The sequence below is a fragment of the Podarcis gaigeae genome (assembly GCF_964106915.1).
Source record: "Podarcis gaigeae genome assembly, chromosome: 3".
In the NCBI taxonomy this organism is placed as follows: domain Eukaryota; kingdom Metazoa; phylum Chordata; class Lepidosauria; order Squamata; family Lacertidae; genus Podarcis; species Podarcis gaigeae.
The window spans coordinates 32979530-33002336 of record NC_139680.1 but is presented as its reverse complement, the minus strand read 5'-3'; the positions used below and the strand labels follow the sequence as shown (position 1 = coordinate 33002336).

The following is a 22807-nucleotide window of genomic DNA, read 5'->3' as shown; positions in this document are numbered from 1 at the left end:
CAAGTCTCATTGAGTTCAATGGTATTTCCTCTCAGGTAAAGTGTTCCTTTGATAGACAAGTCCCCTAGCTGAAATTAAATCCAGCCTTTACATGAGGAAATGCGAGATGAATCATGTGAGAGCCTGAGGCATAGCTGTGCCAGAAGAGGGAAGAAAAAAAAAGAGTTTGTAGGCTTTGGCAAAGGACTCTGATAACTGGGTTTGATGCTATATCAAGCCCAAGATAATTGCTAATTGAAAAGTTGCTGGCCATAGAGCTGTTCATATTTTGAGAGTGTATTTTGAAAATAATATGCTGGGAATTGAGCAGCTGTGCATAAGAGACTTCCACTGCTTAATAAGAAAATATATCCCACTGCAATATTGTGCCAACAAGGACAAGAGTGTTCCTTGCAATGCTGTCTTGCAAAAACTCTTAGCTAAAGGCTATTATACAGTTTCATAATCCTTTACTCGGGTGTAGTTATTCCCTGAAATGGGTTGTTCGAGTCACAAAGCAGAGAGGCTGCTTGCCCTCTGAATATAGAAGCTGGTTGGTGTTTACTCTAAGATTATTCATCTGGAGCCTTTTTTATTGATGGTAGTGAGAAGGCAAGGGGAAATATCTCCCCCCACATCCCTGCGCATCTCAGAACAGAAGAGGCTCCACCTAATGCTGAAAAGAATTAGATTTAAAACCTACTGCCTGGAGCTGCTTTTGAGATGAAGATTTGTGGGCAGTTTGACCTGCCTGCAATTTCTGGGGTTCTATTTGGAGGTTTTGTTGACTTGGTCGTAGACTAAAATAGCAGCTGGCGTACAAATATTTGGCAATTGAGGTCTTCTTCGTTAGAATGCTGGGTTTTGTCCAGGCGGCATTCTCCTGTATGTTGGCTGTTTCTAGCGTGCACCAGTAAACCTACAGTTGTTAACTATGAAGGCTGTGACCCATACCTTTTTAAGATGAAATAGCTGAAGCCTGATAGAGTATGGCAAATGTATTTGGTGCAACTCATGGCATCTCAACTTAAAAGGCTCTCAGGCAGCATAGCTGACAGGGACCTCTGCTTTAATTTGCCAAATCTTTATGTCCTGTGCTTTTAAAGCCACTTCAAACCATGGGTTATGAATCCGACTAGCTTAAACAGACCACAGTTAGCACTTAAGCACAAAGCCTGGTGCCCGTGACATGGGAAGCTGACATTAAGGAAAAGGGAAACCAAATCCTTTCAAAATCTTCCTCATGACCATGCAGGAGGAGAGCTGAGGAGGAGGGGAGAGGCAAATTCCTGCTTTTGTACATCGGCCTAAACCATGGCTTAGCATGATCTGAAAACATGGCCATAGAAAAGCAGTATATCAGGGCAAAATCAAGGATAGAAACATTTTCCCTTGACACCTATTGCAGGTATTTTATTTTTTGTTTGGGGGGAGCATTTAGCTCCCAACTCAATCTCACCTACTATGTGAGAGAACCAATTCATATAGTTCTCACTGTTTAGGTACATAGAATCGTAGAATTGTAAAGCTGGAAGGAACCCTCTAGAATGTTTTGTTATATTATGGTATTCCTAGCACATAGTCCATTGAATGAGTACTACTTGGCAAAACCTTACAAACAATTCACACCAAAGAGTCTCTTCTTTTGTGACTCCCCCACCAAAAAAAAGTGCTTTGGTGTTTTCACATTATTTTTTGAGGTGGGTTGCTGTTCTTTTGCTTCCCCAGAAACTTTTCCCATTTGCATGGAGTTCCTCTGTTTCTTTCAGTGGCGATTCGAAGTCGAGCAGTGGGGGCTTCATTTCCAAAAATTGGTGGGAACCAAGCATCTGTCTCCCCACTGCGTTGCCAAGGGTGAATTTGGTGATGAGAAACAGTTTCAGTGCATAGAATGAACAGGCAGGGCAGGGGGCAATAATGCAAACTTCCTTTATTTATGCATATTCGATTTATTTAGATTTTTTACTCCTCTTTACAGCTAGCTGCAGTCCTCAAGGCAGCTAATGACGCATATAAAACTCAAGAGATGCACCAAGGGCTGGGAGTTCAAAAAACAGCCACACTGTTCCTTCCCTCAGGGCAGTTAATGACAGTTGGCCCTGGGTGGGGGGAGGGGCGGGATCAGCCCAGCTGGAGCAGGACCTAACGATTTTCCACCTTCCCTGACTACTTTATGTCATTACTTTTGTATAATTTCCTACTACATTATGCTTTACTGTCCCCATAGAAATCTGCTGGAAATCCTGTTTCCTGGACAGTAGGGAAAAAACATGTTTGACAAGGAGTCTTTTTTTTTAAAAAAAGGCTATAAAACATGTGGCAAGCTTTTGGTTGGACCTCATTTCCCTCACTTTAAGAACAAGTGAGATCTCATGGGCAGCGGGGGAGGAGAGAACATTGATAGATGAGGATAATGACCTCTGAGGAAATGTGTTCTCTGGGAGCCCATGTGCATGAATGCGCATGCACACATCCCAAACACATCCTCCTCTAGAGCCCAGGCTGAAACAACACAAAGGAAATGTACCCTGAGGGGAGGGGTGTTAGCCAAGGATGAGAGTCAAAACCACACATTTATACTGAACATGTAGTTCGGCAGTTGTGTTTTCTTTCAACAGCTAGGGGGAAGGATCAGGGCCACAGAGAGGAGTTTGATCCTTTCCACTCTGCTCTGGTCCCAGTGAAAACTACCCTCCTTGCTGCAATTTGCCTCAGGAGGGAAGCTGACATTGTTCTCTTTTTTTAGGTCTCAGGCTGCCAGGAAGCATGGGGCAAACACTCTTGACTAACTCCCAGCACCAAGGATCAAGTCTTTTCTTCTCCTTATCTGAGGAATAAGGAATCAAAGTCATGCTGTGCCGGCAAGATTGCTCAGCAATGGATATAAACCCCTGCTGAGTGAGCAGCAAGATTTCCTCAAGAGAGCATTTTTAAAATTAGCATTTGGATGCTCCTACACCCTGCCACAAATGAAATATTGATGTCATTTATAAAGAATGCCACAAGTCTCACTGCAGAACTATTTGCACAGAAACCATTGCAGTTTATAAGGGGAAATCTCTACTTTTATCATTACAACCAGTTTAGGAACACCACAAACCAGAATAAATTGTTCCAATCTGACTGTGTTTGTGTCCTGGCCCTCCCCGTCTGATGGAGAACTTGAACTCACAACCCTATTTCTGCCAAAGGCTTTAATGTGTGGATAAGGCAAGCTACAATTTACAAGGGTAAGCAGGTTTATGACAGACTAAATGCAGGGCTAGGTGCGAGCTCAGACGTTGAGCCAACAAGCGCCACTCTGCAGTTTACTTTTGAAGGAAGGAAGGGTGGCCAGGGTGGGCAGCTGAAGTCCTGCGACAGGGCAAAAATGGCATCCTTTTGAGTGGGTGGGCTATGCTAAATTTGATTGCTCTGGTGCTGGCATCTCCATGGAGATGGAGGCAGGGTTACTCTCAACCACCTCTCCAGAGTGAGAAGGCTTGTGAGTGACAGGAGGCAGCATAAAAGGCAAACAAAAGGCGTATTTGGAAGGAGAGTGCTGGGACCCTCTTCTGCTAGCTCACTTGAGCCTTCCCTGGGGTCTAACTCTCCACCCTTACCCCCTGCCAGAAGATTGGTTCCCTCCTGGGGGATCAGACACCTCTTGAGACCTGGAATCATCAACCTGCAGCCCACTGGGTCCCTCCAATACAAATTCTTAGAGTTCCTCCTATTCTTTTTCTGTGACACCTCAAAGGAGTTTGAGACTCAAGGGAAAGCCAGCTACATTTAAACATGTTGCAATGCCATTACAGTAGTTTCAATGGGACAGATTTAAACACACACTTAACATTCCAATATGAATTAATGAGATGGGTTCGGGTTCAATAACACCCCTATTAATGAATCCATTGCCCATTATCCCAATATAGTCTTTCTGCAAATATGTAATACTTTGATGCCCTCTAATGGGCTACTATTAAAAAGCATCTGGGGGGGGGGGGGGAATCATCTGACTTTTTAAAAACAAAACCAAACAAAACAAAACAAAAACCCTGTGGTGTCCAGGCAACTTTCTTTAACAGTGTGCATACATGGAAAAGTTGTTTCACAAGCTCAGCTCTGTCCTCTCCCATGTCGGCAGAAACATGCCTTTGTGTATGTGTAAAAAACAAACTGTTTCTACTTGTGTGTGGGTATGTGTGTAAGCTATTCAGAGTTCTGATTCATCCAGGCAAAGAGGATGCCACTCCAGCCTGCAAGTCTCAGCTCTCAAGCATAAATAATTATCTTCAAATGTGCATTGCCGTCAAATGGCTGCAGGAAATACTGGTTGTATTAAGATTGTTTTCAAGTGTACACATCTCTGGACCAAGCCGTTATTCTGTTTACTATAGCTTCTGTCAGGGCTGTCTTTATACAGGGGTGCAAGGGGTGCAGGGCACCCTGGCGCCGAATTCTGGGGGACACCAAATGTATTCTGGGGGGCACCAAAAGTATACCTACTGTATACCAGTCCCTCTTGATTGGCGGCAGTGAAAAACAATGGAATGAAAGTTCCTGCCCCCCTCCTCTGTAGCATCAAATATTCCCAATGAGTCAGGAAACAAAAGCAGTTATTTCTGCTGCATCGTCGTTACTGGTGAGCGATTTCCCTCCACCCGAAAAAGCTCAACAACTTTGAGTTTGCCCCTCCCTAAAATTTTTGGGGGCAGCTAAACTAAATTTGGTGGCACTGGGTGGATCTTTGCACCCCAGCTACGCATATGCTAAAGACGGCCCTGGCGTCTGTAGTCCAACTCTTTAAATGTGAATAATCATTGGCCAAGATTTTGACATGTCTTCTAACATTGCTACTGTCTCTGAAATCAAGTAAGAAGAACCCTGTCCTACTTGCAGTGACTGATATCACAGAAATATACTTTCTCTAACAGCATGCCTGGTTCATCAGTCAGGCAGTCAGAAACCAAGTTGCATAAATCAGCAAGCTTTTTCATATGGAGTTCATCCCCAAACTGGTACTGTAATCGTTCTTTATTATCTCCATTTCATTCTTCTCTGATTCAGCTGCAGATAACTCTTAATAATAAGACTGAGATCGTATCAAGTTGGTATGTTTGGTCAGAGGCGTTCAGAAGACATTATGTTTTTCTAGACAAAGATACTCACTCGTAATGAAGGGCTTAAGAAAGGCAAAGTGTCATTGGGAATACAGAGGCCTCCTTTCATTGATTATGGGTCAAAGTGGCTGGTGGTGATTGATGAAACAAAGGGGATTGATAAAGCAGTAATGGTAGAAAGTGACATGTGTTGTGGAATGGGACTGTTTTGAACAGGGTTGCATGGAATAAAAGAGAGTTGTTTATCACATTGCTCCCAGGGATGTCTGGCAGCAGCTACTCTTACATGTGGTGTACTACTGGGGCTTTTCAACTTTTGAACAATGGATGAAAGGGAGATGCCTTCATCTTTTCAGGTATTGAGATCAGATGTTTTCTTCCTGAAAAGTACTTGTGATTAAAGCTGCAAACCCTTAATCCAAAGGGGAGTCTAACAGTTTGAGCTTAGAACCAAACCTGGGGGGGGGGGGTGTCTTTAAAAGTTGCCCACAAGGCAGCATATCATCAGTTACTCTGAGGGTCTCCACAAGTTATCAGTGGCTGCCATTTGCAATTCTCTTGCTATTACACACACACACACACACACTCCGAACAGTGAAAATGAGCACATTTTATCTCACACAGCATAGGATGCTATCTCTGAGGAACTGCACAAAAGTTGCACTGTGCCTGGAGTGCCTTCCCTCCTACCATGGGATCGTTATCTTGGACCTAGTGAGTGCTTATCAGTTTTAACACTCTTTCACTCACAGCCCTTTGCTGTAACAGGGGTTTACTTTGTGGATGAAACTGAAATTTTCACACAAGTTTGGGCTCAACATTGACTGCTAGTGTCAAACCATTTCCCAATCAGTTGTGTCCTCATAAAAATTAATCTGCAAATTCACACAAATTTCTCCTAATATCTTCATTTTGATATGCATTTTTTGTACACATTACTTTGCTGGAGAACTGCATTGCATAATTCAGAGAAGTGCACATTTTGTTTTGTTTTTTTAAAGATATTTATTGAAGTTTCAAAAATTATACATAAAAAACAGTAATAATAACAAAACACAAACACAAAAAGTAACAAATATAAAAAACAAAATACAAAACTAAAAACCATTTAAAAACAAGTAAAGTTTCAATCCCTTATTTTCTTATAACTTACTTCCCCGACCTCCTCATACCTCCCCTTTCTGTATTCCAATTTCTAATTATTAATTCAACAAATCCTCTCCCTTAATTTTCATTTAATTTTTGACCTTTCTTTTCTTTTTACTTAATCATTACAGCTGAAACCACTTAATTTCTAAACCAACATCATTCTAACATTCTTTAATTTTGCAATATTTCTTAAGATAGTCCTTAAATTTCTTCCAATCTTCTTCCGCCGTCTCTCTTCCCTGGTCTCGGATTCTGCCAGTCTTTTCTGCCAGTCCCATATAGTCTATCATCTTCATCTGCCATTCTTCCAAGGTGGGTAGATCTTGTGTCTTCCAATACTTTGCGATGAGTATCCTTGCTGCTGTTGTAGCATACATAAAGAATGTTCTATCCTTCTTTGGCACCAATTTGCCGACCATGCCCGACCATGTATGTTATTTTCATTAATATATGCATTTTTTTGTACACATTACTTTGCTGGAGAACTGCATTGCATAATTCAGAGAAGTGCACATTTTGAAGAATGCCTAAGTTTCATTTTGCATATGGTTTCAGGAAGGACAAATGAAGCTGCTTCACCTTTAAATATGAACTGAATTGAATTTCTTCTCCATCCCTAGCACACTTTAGTTCCACGTTAGCTAGCATAAGACCAATTAATTTGGATCCTTCATATTAATTTACACATCTATTGTTTCATTTACTAGGCTTGCACAATGTTAGGATGGAGCAGGAAGTACTCACAGGGTCATGGAGGATGGCGAGGGGATGGAGGTCAGTGCACAGGAACCAGAGCAGTAGGACCCATCACCAGAGGGGCCCCTGTCTCTACCAACATGGTGGGCTCTGAGGCATAGGGAGCAGCAAGAGTTCTAGGAGGCTGAGGCAGACAAAGGCCCACAGCCCATCTCCCTAGCTGGCCAGGTGGGGTTCGCTAGCTCTGGGAGGAGGGGTGTGATTCCTCAGCTGGAATAGGCTTGAAACAGGTGAGGGTCACATGCCTCATCAAGCCCAGGTGCTGCCATCAGCAGGCAAAGTCCAAAAGGAAAGTAGAGCTCAACTGCCCATATTGATGGACCTTGACTTGATAAGAATGTGCTAGAACCTCTACAGGACTGCTTTTGGTTTGATTCTGGACTGTGTTCTGACTGCTGGACTTCAGACTTGATTACCTGAATTGACCCTGGCCTTTGTCTCCTGGCCTTTGGACTTTGCTTGTGTGGCTTGACCCCCAGATGTTGGACTTGACATACTGACTTGCTGCTAGGTAGGTCAGGGGTTCTGAACAATTGTTCAGCCAGGCTTTTTCAGGGGTGCATTATCATTTAAATAACATTGTACACCTACATGTGTCTACCTGTGACAGTTAGCTCAGACTTTAGGCTTTTGGGCCTATTGCCAGAGAAACATGGCCAAGTCCAGCCTTGCACCATAGCTGTGTTTTACCTATATACCTAGGCAAACAGATGGATTTTGTATCCCTAGAACTACCAAATAATGCAGAGTTCCAGTCCCTTGGACACACGAAAATTGTTTGTCTTTGCCTGAGGTAAACAGCAAAGTCAGAGAGAGTGAGTGACTAATTTTATTTTTGGTTGTTAAAGTGAGTGGTTGTATCAGAAGCTCTTTAAATTACCTGTTTGCCCATCCTTGTAACAAAGATGTCACATCTGTATGGAAGAAAGAGTTCATGGGGAAGGGATATTGGCAATGCATGGTTCTCAGCAAGGACTTCCCAGACACTTTATTTGGGAAGTATTTCTTCCAACTGGGGCTGAATTGTAGAACACGTAGAGCAAAAAAGTTTTCTGAATGAGCCTGAACAGTGAACTACCTCAGGCCAGCTGTGGCTCTAATTTATGCCCAGCGTCTATGCAGACATGGTCTGATAGCCCACCTGAATGTTTCTGATATTTCTACTGGGCCAGTTCTGCTTTTGCTTCTGCTGGGTATGGTCCCCCTCCCCTATTTTTTGTGGTTTTAAATGTTTGCTACCTTCAAAAGTATTGCTGCTTGAAACATTATCCTTCAATACAAGACCACATGGAACACTGATTTAAATCGTTATGCATCTTGTATTTTCACTGCTGATATATTCTTAAATTTATAATCTCTGCACTATGTCTCCTCTTTAAGAAATTGCTCTATTGACATGTGTGTAAAGAATCAATGTTTCTTATAAAATTTTGCAGTGAGGTTAACTATTGATCAAGGATTAATCCTTAATTAATTTCAAAGACAGCAACAGTAGGAGGTGGAATGACCTATTGAAGCGTGTTTCACTTAGAATTGCCTACTGACTTTTTTTTAATAGAGCAAGTCAAAAACCAGCTCAGTCAGCATATTTATATATACGCTAGCCTGCAGAGTGCTGGATGATAACACTGGGCTGATTAGATGTCTTGATTTTAAGCAACTAATTAGTTTAATTGCACAATGAAATATAAAAAACACACACTCATATCACAGCATTGTACAAGTACATCCTACTAAAAAAGGTAGCATGAAATAAGGTGCTGCTCTAATACAATGTTTTATTTAAGAGGGTCATCTTAGATTCAGCAACATTTAGTTCATTTAGTGCAACTCCCTGCAATGCTGAAGTACATTTTTAAAAAAGGAAAACCAGAACCTAAGGTGGCAAAAAAACCCACAAAAAAATCACATTCAAATAAGTCTGTGAAATATTGTATCCCTGATTGAGGAGGAGAATGGACTACTAAGGGGGAGAAGGGGAAATGGAATAGAGTATCCTGGAAATGGGCATGGCTTGTTGACTGGAATAAAGGTAAAAGGTAAAGGATCCCTGGATGGTTAAGCCCAGTCAAAGGTGACTATGGGGGTGCGGCGCTCATCTCGCTTTCAGGCTGAGGGAGCTGGTGTTTGTCTACAGACAGCTTTCTGGGTCATGTGGCCAGCATGACTAAACCGCTTCTGGCACAACAGAACACAGTGACAGAAACCAGAGCGCACGGAAACACCGTTTATCTTCCTGCCACAGCAGTACTTACTTATCTACATGCAGTGGTGTGCTTTTGAACCGCTAGGTTGGCAGGAGCTGGGACACAGCAATGGGAGCTCACTCCATTGCAGTGATTTGAACTGCCGACTTTCCAATTGCCAAGCCCAAGAGGTTCAGTGGTTTAGACCACAGCACCATATTGAACAGAACATCACACTGCTACATGCAAAGGGGATGACAATGGATATCTTCTCCCAAATGTTGACTTATTGTATCAAATCCCCTAATTGCATGAGGTTTTTAGCCTCTACTCAATCCAACATGCATTGCATTGCATTGTTGTGGAGTTTTGGACTGCAACTACTTTCTCAGTCAAATTAGATCAGACATTGATTGAAAATTATGTTTAATAGTGAACTCTTTTTTTTTAAAAAAAGCACAGATTAATATCAAACTAAATATACATCAATTGTCACTGTTGCTAAGAATTTATGCTGGTATATCAATATTGGCTCAAGGCCCCAGTGTAGAAATCCTGTGATGCTGCTGTGTTGCCCTAATTCATTGTGACTTATGGCAGACTCCACCCTAAACAGCTATGCAACTGACCCAGAAAAGTGTTTCAGAAAACACCATTTAATTCTGATTTATTAGTTAATCTACCACACAAGTTAATCAGTTTCATGTTTTACGCTTCAGTGATGCTGTAATTGTGCAAGTCTAGCCTTGTTCCAAACAAGACCAGCAACTTCTGTATCATTACCTGGCATGATAACGAAACAGAACATTTTTAGTATCCATTGTAAGGTAGTAATTATATAGATTTCAAAAATTACCCCCCTCCCCCGCTTTACAAGGATCCTCATTGATCAGGATAGTGGTGGAGAACAAGAATGTATTACTCATTTTTGTTTGTTTCCAAAGTGAGTATTCCCCCTGCCGCTTTTTACTGCTCTGTCCCAAGAGAGAGCTTGTGTGTAACTTGAAATCTCAGAATGTCAGCCATGGCCTCTTGATAGCCTCATTAATCAAGTGCTTGCCACACTTCATCTTGCAGATGTTACAGAGCTGGACTAACACCCTGAATGCCGACTCAGTGACATAGTTTTAATACCTATTCCCTCACTCCCTGTGGTAATCCAGTTTGGAGAAGGGCTCTATGTGACTTCCAAGAAGAAATAATCTACCTTCCTGGGTTATTTTTAGAACCACAGCCTGATTTGGGGAAGTCCCACCAGCCCACCATGCCCCATCTCCTCTTAACCTCTCAGAGGATTCTTTTTGGAAGTTGCATGTGACTTGCAGGGGTGAGGATGAGAAACATGTCTTCCAGGAACGTCCACAAACTAACTAAAATTTGGGTCCAGTTGTTGATTAATGGCATCAATACCAACCAGTATTATTAACTATGCATTGAATCTCCTTTTAGGTGCATCTTTTCAGTGTTAAACAATGGAAGTTCCAGTCCTTGTTCCTCTGAGTCTCTACAGTGCTTCATTGTCTCAAGAAGGTATGTGGATATCCTCTACTGGAGAAACATAATAATTGCAAACCAGCTTTTGTCTGCTCCAAGTATTTTTTAACCTGTCCTTTGATGACTTCTTGCTGTGGATCCAGTTTAGTTCTACACTGCTCAAAACACATCTCATTCATTAGGCCTGAATAGAGGTCAGTGTCATGAGTCAGAATTTTATTTCACTGGGTTTAGAACAGAAGACTAAGGTTCTTGGTCCTCATTGACCCATATAAAAAAAATCAAGAGCTGGAATTCAAAGTAGGGCTTGCCTGATGGAATGATGCTCCCCCCCCACACATATGTGGTGTTCTGGAGGTTTCTCCTGATGCCTGGAGCAAATTGAGGAGAGCGGGGAAAGCCCCATTGCAGTAGTGGGTGTCCTGGCGCTGGCTTACGCTAATGCACCTATTTAGTTGAATCTGGTCCAAGGTTTGAAGGCTGCATGGTATGGCTTCAATTAGGTTTCGTAGATTCCTTCTTAAAAAGTCCAGAGTGTTCTGGTCTGGAGTTCTGTGTTCTCATAAGTGCTCTATGTGCATGTAAACCTGCCAGTTAGCTCAGCACTGTCAGTTCCAACACAACTTGCTGTATTCACACTCTACATTATTAGGTGCACAGATATAACTTCCTAAGTGTGCACCTAAAGAAACATTGTGTGGAGAGGCATTTAGGGTGCACTACCTATCCTGTCTCTACTGTGTAACTTCAAAGTCCAGCTGCTGCTTTTTCTTTGCAAAAAGGGTGGTAGGTAGGAACAGTTCCCAGCAGAGACCAGCAGATGGGAGGGGCGGGGGTATCAACTTGAATAAAATATTGGGGGGCATGCCCATCAACTTTGGGGGCCTTGGCCCCCTCAAATATTTTATGGGGAGAGTAGAGCCCATAGGAATTAACTCCTATGGGGAAGGGAATCCACTCCCTTCCTTCAGGACTCAGCACAACTTGTACACAAGCTGGGGACCTTACAAGTGCCATATTAGAGGATCTGAAGTTGGGGTGTTATCAACTCTTAAAATTATACCAGTTTCAGGGCCTTTTTGTAAAACTGGGATTCAATGTCAAATGAATGGTAATCTTGACTTGGTGCTCAGCCTTTCCTGGCTCACAGCATTGTTTAAATTACCAGTCTTTCCTTGCACTTATGGCTTGAAGTGGCTTTATTTGAGCAAAAGGGAAAGCAGACTAGAACTGGGAGAGGGGGGAATGATAAATGGTGCCCATGTTGTGCACACGTGTGTTCCCTTTACTGCAGTCCAATAAATGTCCTGATAACTTACAACAGAGCCACAGGGTCACACATCTGTTAATTAAAGTTTTCCATCTGCACCATCTGATGATCATTGAGCCTGATCCGTCTCACTCATGCAAAACGCCCATTATTTATCAGTAGACTTTTAGTGTGCATGAATACAAAATTCACAATTAATCCATCTATGAGAAGCTTGTCCGCTGTCTGTATGGGGCTATTAGTTTGCAACTTCATTAATGGAGTCTTCTGTGGATCAACCCATTCACTGCATGGCTGCATTCTACCACAAGTATGAGGATTTTTGGCCTCATCTTCATATATGACAGGAGATAGGCAGGTCTGGTTTGCAGCTACAAAATGGGGGGGGGATCTCTCTCCCCGTCTCCTTTCCCCCTCAAACCCTGGTTTCTGTTTTTCTTTGGCTAAGATTCCAAATACTTTTGCTGGTTAAGGGGATTTGTATTTCTGCCTGGCCTTTTGCCATCATCCCATAGACCATATATATTTGGTCCTACACTTGTTTTTAGTGGCATGGCAGAATAGTAAGGTCTGTATAAATCAGGTGTGAGGTTTCAAAGGAACATGGTGAGAGTTTATCCCTTGCTCCATTGTACTGTTATTGGATAGAGGGGTTGGAGAGAATGGTGTATGAGGAAAAACTTAGACTGCATAGTTCTAGTTAAAGGTAGGTAGCCGTGTTGGTCTGCCGTAGTAGAAATAAAATAAAAAATAAAAAGATCCTTCCAGTAGCACCTTAGAGACCAACTAAGTTTGTAATAGGTATGAGCTTTCGTGTGCTACTGGAAAGAATTTTTTTATTTTTTATTTTGTTTCAACTGCATAAAAAGGTAAAGGGGACCCCTGACCATTAGGTCCAGTCGTGACCGACTCTGGGGTTGCAGCGCTCATCTCGCTTTACTGGCTGAGGGAGCCGGCGTACAGCTTCCAGGTCATGGCGAACCAGAGCAGCGCACGGAAACACCATTTATCTTCCCGCCGGACTGGTACCTATTTATCTACTTGCACTTTGACGTGCTTTCAAACTGCTAGGTTGGCAGGAGCAGGGACCGAGCAATGGGAGCTCACCCCGTCGTGGGGATTCGAACTGCCGACCTTCTGATCGGCAAGTCCTAGGCTCTGTGGTTTAATCCACAGTGCCACCTGCATCAACTGCATACACACCTTCCATTTAAAGCACATCCCACCCACCCAAGAGAATCATAGGAACTGTAATTTACCTCCACAGAGCTACATTTCTCTGGAGCCTTAAACTACAGTTCCTAGAATTCTTTGGGGAAAGTAATGGGCTTTAAATGGATGGTGTGTATGCTTTAAAAGTGTGGGTATGTTTTGAAGATCTACATATGTGTGGGAATGTATATTAATGCCTGCATCTATTACTGGACCACTGTAATTGCTTTTTGTGTTTCTGATATGGTCCATAGTGAACAACTCCAGATAGCACGCACATAATACATTATCCAGCCAATGAATGTCAAACTGTTGAGTGTGAAAACCTTTACTGATATTCACTGGACTTGGCAAATATAACCCTGGCCAGATAGTACACAGTACAGAGACATACATGTCATGAAAAATTACAGGGTTGCTGCAGAAATTAGCATTCCTGTGCCAAAATCCCCCCCTCCCATAAAAAGCAGTAATACTTAACTGCCATTAACTTGTGACCTCACTGCACTGTGTGTTTCTTCATACTTGCTCTACATAATAGGCTGCTGATGAAGGGAGATGGATTCACATAAGATTATGGACACAGAATCAGGGTTAGTACATTTATAGAGGGGATTTGGAGAACTCAACAGGGGGTGCTGGTTTGGGAGGCAACCCTGTACTTTCCATAACATGTCGCTTTGCAGTATGAAACATGAATAAAAAGTAATAAAGACCATGTGTGTGTATGTGTGACCCTGAGAGAAAGTCTGCCTTTCAGAGGCAAACCAGTGGTCCAAAGTGGTTAATGTGTACCCTACCTGGAAAGAAATGTTCCCACTTACACAACCAAGTTACCAAAACATTATACAGATATAACTTGAATGTATTGATAAAGTATATTGATATAACTTGAATGGATTATTGATTATGTTCACATGTCACACTGAAGACGGGTACAAGCAGTCTCTACAAATATACTGTACAAGTGGGTTTTTTGTGAGTGTACGCTAGTTGATTTTTTTCTTCAGCTTAGCTATTGCATGCACAGGTTACACCAGCACATGGACTGTACACTATTTGTGAACACCCCTTACTTTTAACAAAAGCAAACTTGAGTCTCATTTACTAAACTAATGGCGATTTTAAGAATTTGTACTGTAGTTCCTTTCATCCAGATGGAATTTATTCAGGTGGTATTCCTTCAGAATGTTCCATCATAATTATCTTTAAGATGTCAGCACACAAATGCACACGCAACCTATGGCACTGGTGGCAAGTTAATGACTCTGCAAGTGATGCCAAAATAAGCATTCGTTTTCCAGAACATAAGAAAACCCTGGATGCTCTGTATGCCTCCTTGCTTGATAGCAGTTCACCAACATTGGCCAGGTTTTCAGTGGTTCTTGGCACAAATAGGCTTTTAGTGTGACTGCTGAAGATAATGTGCAGTTATTGATTGTCATGAGACTGGTGCCAATTCCAGGGAAGGAAGAGGCCGATGTTTACTGAAATGGATACTCTTCTCTTGGAGAAAGGTCCATTGATGAATCTGACATTTTGCTAAGTAGGGTTTTTGAGTTCAAGTAATTGTTAATATAATCATCTCTTGGGGGTGGGGAAAAATCCATCTGGGAAGGCTAGCACACCTTGATAGAGTTGATAGATTTTCTTTTAATCAGTTTTCTTAATAGGTTTACAGCTGCAGCTCTTGCTATCTTTGGGAATCCATCCCACATATTATTTATGCTTTGTAAAATGTGGCATAGACGAGCCCATTCCTATTGCATTATTAATTTCCCTAAGTGTTTTATGCTGTGATCTTTCTCAGGAGGGAGTTTCTTGTTCGTTAGCTATCCTTTATGCTACAATCTGTAGCTAAAAGAGAACAGTCTCAGCCCTCGTTATCTTACTGAATTGGAACCCCCTCTTGTGGTGATAATACTACTCTACAAACCTTGATGAGAAATATTTAGGTCTGGCCTTCATAGAGTAAGCATGAGGACTGATTAGGGCCCCCTACTGACTGTGGGACAAGAAGCTACAGTTAGAACTGGATATGGAACAACTGATTGGTTCAAAATTGGAAAAGGAGTACGACAAGCCTGTATATTGTCTCCCTGCTTGTTTAACTTATATGCAGAATTCATCATGCAAAAGGCTGGGCTGGATGAATCCCAAGCTGGAATTAAGATTGCTGGAAGAAATGGCAACAACCTCAGATATGCAGATGGCACAACCTTGATGGCAGAAAGTGAGGAGGAATTAAAAAACCTTTTAATAAGGGTGAAAGAGGAGAACACAAAATATGGTCTGAAGTTCAACATCAAAAAAACTAAGATCATGGCCACTGGTCCCATCACCTCCTGGCAAATAGAAGGGGAAGAAAAGGAGGCAGTGAGAGATTTTACTTTCTTGGGCTCCATGATCACTGCAGATGGTGACAGCAGTCATAAAAGATGCCTGCTTCTTGGGAGAAAAGCAATGACAAACCTAGACAGCATCTTAAAAAGCAGAGACATCACCTTGCTGACAAAGGTCCATATAGTTAAAGGTATGGTTTTCCCAGTAGTGATGTATGGAAGTGAGAGCTGGACCATAAAGAAGGCTGATCGCCGAAGAATTGATGCTTTTGAATTATGGTGCTGGAGGAGACTCTTGAGAGTCCCATGGACTGCAAGAAGATCAAACCTATCCATTCTTAAGGAAATCAGCCCTGAGTGCTCACTGGAAGGACAGATTGTGAAGCTGAGGCTCCAATACTTTGGCTACCTCATGAGAAGAGAAGACTCCCTGGAAAAGACCCTGATGTTGGGAAAGATTGAGGGCACAAGGAGAAGGGGACGACAGAGGACGAGATGGTTGGACAGTATTTTTGAAGCTACCAGCATGAGTTTGACCAAACTGCGGGAGGCAGTGGAAGACAGGAGTGCCTGGCATGCTCTGGTCCATGGGGTCACGAAGAGTCGGACACCACTAAACGACTAAACAACAACTGACTATTTTGTGCTTCTTTGGGGACTTTCCAAACATCTATTGTTTGCAGTCTATTCTCAGCTTTTTCTGGGAATATCTGGAGCCCACTGGACAATCAGCAGCAGGGGGTGGGTTGGAGAAAGCCTGCATTGTATTCAGTGCTGCTTTCCCTCTCCTTGGATTCAAAGGCATGTAGTGAGATACTTGCTTATTATTTATTCTCTCTGTTCCCCTCATGCACCCCTTATCACCCCCAGATATGCTCTGCAGGGTTGGGGTAATACTATAACAGATTTAAGGGATGCACAGGGGGAGGAGAGGGGGAGAATGTTTCATTGCACAAGGAGAATGTTTGCCTGAACATTGAATTCCACCCTTAGAATTAAGGACAGTAAACCATAATTGCTGAAAATAACTCAAATGCATCTCGTTTCTGGGAAACTGCCCAAAGCAGGTGGGCTTATGACAGCTTGAACTGGATGTATGATGAGCCAGATCAAGCTTACTCAGAAGAATGCAGTGAGTTTTCTGATATTGTAAGTAGATTATAGGGGGAAAGGGTGTTGTGGTTGCTAAACATGTGAGCTTCACAAAGTAGTATTTGTAAGCAGAACACTTTGTACTATTTCCCTCCCCTCCCCGCACATTTTGAACAGCCCTTTTCCTACCACCCCTATTCCTTTGTCTAGTCCTCTGCACCTTCTTGCCTCCAAAACCACTTTCTTGGGGTCTTACGCATATCTATTATCAACTGTCTCTACCTTAACTCGCCCAGAAGCCACATCTCATGATCTACTCATGAAACACTTTAGGTTCCTTCAGACATTACTCATGTGAAAATGGGGCATGGATAGGATGGGAAGTGGGACTGCTCCTCCTGTCCCTGTCCCCAACATTACAAAACTGTCTTTTCAGCCAATGTACATGTGCTGAGCCCAGATATCTTCAGCTGGGAGACCTATGTGTATGTGCTCAACAGTGATCATGTAGTGCTCAAGATCACATGGATGCATGTGTGTAAGAAAGAGAGAAAGAGAGAGAGAGAGAGAGAGAGAGAGAGAGAGAGAGCACTGTACAGATAATTCACAACAACAAAAAGCAGTATCTGCTAAGCATTTTATTCTTGACCCCAGCCCTAATAAGCAGTCATGGAATCCACTAGTGCCTCCCACAGCAGCCTAATTGAAATGAAGTGTGCAGCATTGGGATGTGTATGTCTGTTTACCAACATTGTTATGCAATTCCAAGATCTCTTAACTTTGAAGAGAACCATGCAAAGTCATTTTAAACTGCCTTCAAACAAAGTACAATGCATCCCTGAGAGACACTTTTTACAGATGTTCTTTGTTCCAAATGTTCCACAAATATGAAAAAATATTACTCAATATTTATTCTGCTACATCATATCAGTAGTTAAGATTGTTTTCTGTGCTCGCAGTTTCAAAAGAAACTTTGCAGACCGGGTGTGTGTGTGTGTGTGTGTGTGTGTGTCATTAAGTCTTAGGTCTGTTTCACCCATTAGGAGACATCAAGCCTGGGGTTGCCATCATGCAAGTACATACTTTCAGCAGGGAATGGCACCCAATCCCCACTACTAGACAAATGCATATGTAGGTTAATGTGCATGTTTCAAAAGATGTGTTGAATTCACACTTTATGCTCTACCTTATATCTTAAAATGTAATCTTGAAACATACTGGGTACATAATATGTTTCCGAGCACAATTCAAAGTGTTGGTGCTGACCTTTAAAGCCCTAAACGGCCTCGGTCCAGTATACCTGAAGGAGCGTCTCCACCCCATCATTCTGCCCGGACGCTGAGGTCCAGCGCCGAGGGCCTTCTGGCGGTTCCCTCATTGCGAGAAGCGAAGCTACAGGGAACCAGGCAGAGGGCCTTCTCGGTAGTGGCGCCCACCCTGTGGAACGCCCTTCCAGCAGATGTCAAAGCGATAAACACCTAACTTACATTCAGAAGACATCTTAAGGCAGCCCTGTTCAGGGAAGTTTTTAACGTGTGATATTTTACTGTATTTTTGGTTTTTATGGAAGCCGCCCAGAGTGGCTGGGGAGGCCCAGCCAGATGGGCGGGGTATAAATAATAAATTATTATTATTATTATTATTATTATTATTATTATTATTATTACTACTACTATTATTATTATTACTATTATTATTATTATTATTACATACCTAAAATGTGTTAACAGCCCTCAGAGCATATTGACAAGAGGAATGTAAAGTTGCCATAAATGTATGGAGAGAAAAATTGCACAACCAGAAATATTTCACTTTGTATGGGTTTATTATGGGTTATCCCTTGTCTTATTTTTCAGGGTGAAAAGGCTTCTCTGGAGCAGATGGCTCACATGGTCAGAAAGGCCCATGGATAATACAATCAAACCTCGGTTCCCGAACGCTGAAAACCTGGAAGTAACTGCTCTGGGTTTTGAATGATTTTCAGAAGCCAAATGTGCTATGCAGCTTCCGTTTTGAGTTTCCCTGCTGTATTGAGGCTTCCACTTTCAGTTTTCGGTTGTTGAATGTTTTGGAAGTCAAACAGTCTTCCGGAATGGATTACATTCGACAACTGAGGTTTGACTGTACTGGCAAAATGTTATTTTTGAAATGCTTTCTATAAGCTAAGTATTTGCCATTTCTAGCAATTCGTTGAGATGGGTGGGATTGATCAAATTTGTCATGATCTGGCATTCGACTTGATTTTACTGCACTACAGCTCCAAACACCCCTGACTGCTGGCCATGTTGGCTGGGGCTCATTTGAGTTGGAGTCCAACAACATTTAGAGGGCCACAGGTTCCCAATCAGTTTTATTTGGGTAGCTGTAAAGTAGAACAGTACCTGAACGACACCTACTCCCGTAACAATCTGCTGGAATGTTCACATGGAAGCCTGCCTCTGCGTGCTTCATTTTCTTAGGCGAAGTGGGTGGCTATCAGAGAAGGAACCATCTCAGCAGTCCCTCACTTGTTGAACCCTTTCCTTTTCTTTATCTGGCACTGAATGTGCTGGCTTTTAGGTCCCAGGTAAAAAAATCTCATTTGTCCAGGCTTTTCATGGCTTCTTGGTGTCTTTTGGTGACTCTTGTGGTTTTACTGCTGTTTTAAATCCATGTTGTGCTCTTTTAGTGCACTTTTATTGTTAGCTGGATTTCACTGTTATTAAGTGCAATGTTCTAGGTCGCATAAAGAGACAACCAGAAACCAATGAAATATAGCAAAATGTGTTTATTGGAGCGATTTTATTTTGAATGGCCAACGGCCATAATTGTACCATGCGTGTTTTGTTTGAACTGGCTATTGTTGTTGATACAGAAAAATTCAATAAAACATTTTGGGTGGGAGGAATTCAACATCACTTTTCTGATTGTTCTGTCAGAGCAAGCATTTCAGCTTGACAGAGGGAATGATCCACCTCTCCTCCTCCTCTATGCTGTCTTGGGGGTTCTCTCCAACCCCCCCCCCCTGCCAATTTTGGGGATGCAGGGACAGAACGTGGGGAAGAGAGGTAAAAGCACCATTTTGCAGGCAGAAGTCCTTGCGCAGTGCACAAAACCATATTGACCATTTATTCTATTTTTTTAATGAGCAATTACCGTATTTTTCGCCCCATAGGATGCACCATCCCATAGGACGCACCTAAGTTTTTTTTTGGGGGGGGATAAATAATTTTTTTTGCCCCAGCCCGAGCTTCCCCCGACCCCAGCCCCCAGAACAGGCTGCTGTCTGCAAGCCTTGCGAGCCAGACGGGACCTCCTGCTGGGCGTGTGAGGCTTGCGGACACCTTCCCGAAGCACGGTGCGTCCTCTGGAGGGTGCCCCGTGCTCCAGGCTGCAGGCTGCTGCCCGCAAGCCTTGTGAGCCCACGGGAACTCCCCCAGGCTCGCAAGGCTTGCGGATAGCTTCCTGAAGCCTGGAGAGCGAGAGGGGTCGGTGCACACCGATGCCTCTCGCTCTCCAGGCTTCAGCGAAAGCCTGCATTCACCCCATAGGACGCACACACATTTCCCCTTCATTTTTGGAGGGGAAAAGGTGCGTCCTATAGGGCGAAAAATACGGTAAGTAGCAAGTATACCAAGAATCAAAACTTCCTTTTACAGGGCCATATAGGGCTACTTAGGGACGCCGGTGGCGCTGTGGGTTAAACCACAGAGCCTAGGACTCGCCAATCGGAAGGTCGGCGGTTCGAATCCCTGCGATGGGGCGAGCTCCCATTGCTCGGTCCCTGCTCCTGCCAACCTAGCAGTTCGAAAGCACGTCAAAGTGCAAGTAGAAGATCCCAGCAGCATGGCCATATTCCCTGGCCATTATTGTGAGATGCCCCCTCCACGTGATTCACAAGGGAAGGAGCTAGAAGTCGGCTAACAAGGTGAAAGCAGTTAAATAAGGTAAATGTTTTGTGAAGAGCACTTTTCTTCAGGGTACTGTAACAACGTCAAGGAATTCTTGGCTAATTCCATCCTAGAATTTTCAAATGGGAAGAAAAGGATACTGAGATACAGCTCTCCATATGAACTTATCCACTGTGGGGCAGCACAAGATTATAAATGCTGCAGCAGTAGCAGTATTTTCCCTGAGTTTTTCTAAGTATTCCTTCTCCTTCATAGCACAGAGACACACCAAAATAGAACCCCTTCATTTATGTATCTGTGAAAAGCTTATGAAATTAACAGCCCTTGATACTGTGGTAAGTTAGTGTAACATGTGCAAACATTTATCAAGCTATTTCTAAAACTATGCAAGTTTGTCTATTCAATAGGCATGCAAAGTTTTAATTCTCCATTCCTCTTTCCTTTTTCCAAATGGGCACTTGACTGCAGTTCCCACATTATTCATTGCTGCTGTTGAATTTTGTATTATGGGAAGATGCAACCAAATAGGCTCTAAAATAATCAATTAGTGTAATTAGTGACCCAATATCAGATGGGCCAAACATGTTTTTGTTATTACTTATCAAAACACAGAAATCTGATGTCGGCTAGTGCTAGCTGGAGTTCTCTCAATCTACAATAAGCACACACACTCAAACTGAGCTCTAATCATTACCCGCCCCCGCCTTTTCCCCAATGGCATGTTACTGATTAGAAATCTGATATTGAGACAGTGATTTAGAGGGCAGTGCTCAGCATTGCACCTCAACTTAGAAAACCTCTGAAATTCAGCAGCCCTTCTCCTTGCTATCTTGTTCAAACACCCTAACTCTGAACAGCTTTGTTTACCTATACAGTGGTACCTCGGGTTACAGACACTTCAGGATACAGACTCCGCTAACCCAGAAATAGTACCTCAGATTAAGAACTTTGCTTCAGGATGAGAACAGAAATTGCACGGCCGTGAGAGGCCCCATTTACTAAAGTGGTACCTCAGGTTAAGAACAGTTTCAGGTTAAGAATGGACCTCCAGAACCAATTGAGTTAATTAAGTTCTTAACCCGAGGTACCACTGTAGTGGTATCAAGTAGGTAGCCAAGTTTGACTGGTTGTCTGATAACCTAGAAAGAACCACCTTTAAATTTAAAAAAAAGGTATCAGTGGTTTAGCTCTGCTAATATCGGTGAGCTGTACTGAAAAGGGGAAGCGTTTGGGGGCACTTTTTTGGCTTCCCCATAATCTCTTCCTTCCCCTTTTTCCACTTATGGAATTATCTCCTCCTAAATTTCTCCATGGATGTTTGTTTAGAATTACTAGAAAGCAGAATGTTGGCATCTGCCGCTAGAAATGCAACTCTTTTTCTTCCTTTGAAAGCATGCACATTTTAGTCACTCAAAGGAACAAGCATGTCTTTCTTTCAGCGAAGTAGGTCTTGTTTTACCTGCAGAAGGCTTGGCAGGAGGAAATCCAAAGTCTTTCTGGACATTTGCTGGCAGCACAGAAGTGAGGGCAGAAGGTTTTTATTATTATTATTACTCTTTCCTCCTTGTTGGGAGTAATGAGAAGGAAATAGGAGGGAGAAATTCATGTCTAGAGCTGGTACAACTTTTCCCACAATTGGGGGCATTTTGGGTGATTGTAAAGGTACTGGATCCAAACATTTTCCTGGTTCTCCTCCAACACCCCTGCAACCACTCTGACCCCCCCCCTTCCTTTGACCCTATTGATGTTGGAGCTCTGACTTTGGTAGCGCCAGGGCTGTGGAAGTTGCTCAGTTAGGGGTGTGTATGTGTGTGTCCCAATATTGGATCATCTCCTTGCAAATTGGAGCTCTCACGTGAACCTTAGAAAAGATGATAGGATGTATTTTACAGCCCTTGGGAGACCTTCTCTTGCATGTTTTCTTTAATTCAGTCTTACGTTTTAGATTATTTTTAATGTGTTATTTGTTTTTTAAATGTTATGCCTGGAGTTCTCTAGTGCTCTAGCTGTAGTTAAAAAATAAACAAAACAAATCTGAAATGTATATTTTAAAATTCCAATCTCCTTAAGTTATTTATTTCAGAGTTGCCTATCTGCAGGCAAGCACCAGTGTTCTAACACAGACCCCGGAGGCGGCGCGAACGGTAATGGCTGCCCTTTCCTAACCGGGAGAGGGAAGCTACGCTGGAAAAGGGTCGTCCGCTACGGCGAAGCGGAGACCCATTCTGGAAAACCGCAGGCAGCGGAAGCCTGCGGTCTCGGGACCCGGCGGGCGCCAGGAGCTACCCCCGAAACGTTGAGGGAACCCCGTAAGGGGCTCCGGATCGCAGAGGGG

The 22807-nt window shown here is 42.8% G+C and overlaps 1 protein-coding gene across 1 annotated transcript in view; it reads left to right on the top strand.

Annotated features, from left to right (window-relative positions):
* Positions 1 to 1700: 1700 nt before the first annotated feature.
* Positions 1701 to 22807, top strand: part of COL21A1 (collagen type XXI alpha 1 chain) — a 126672-nt gene continuing 105565 nt past the window's right edge. Inside the window, exons 1-2 of the mRNA XM_083730981.1 lie at positions 1701 to 3209; positions 10622 to 10702. The gene's annotated coding sequence lies outside the window, so the exon portion shown is untranslated. The remainder of the gene's footprint in view (positions 3210 to 10621; positions 10703 to 22807) is intronic.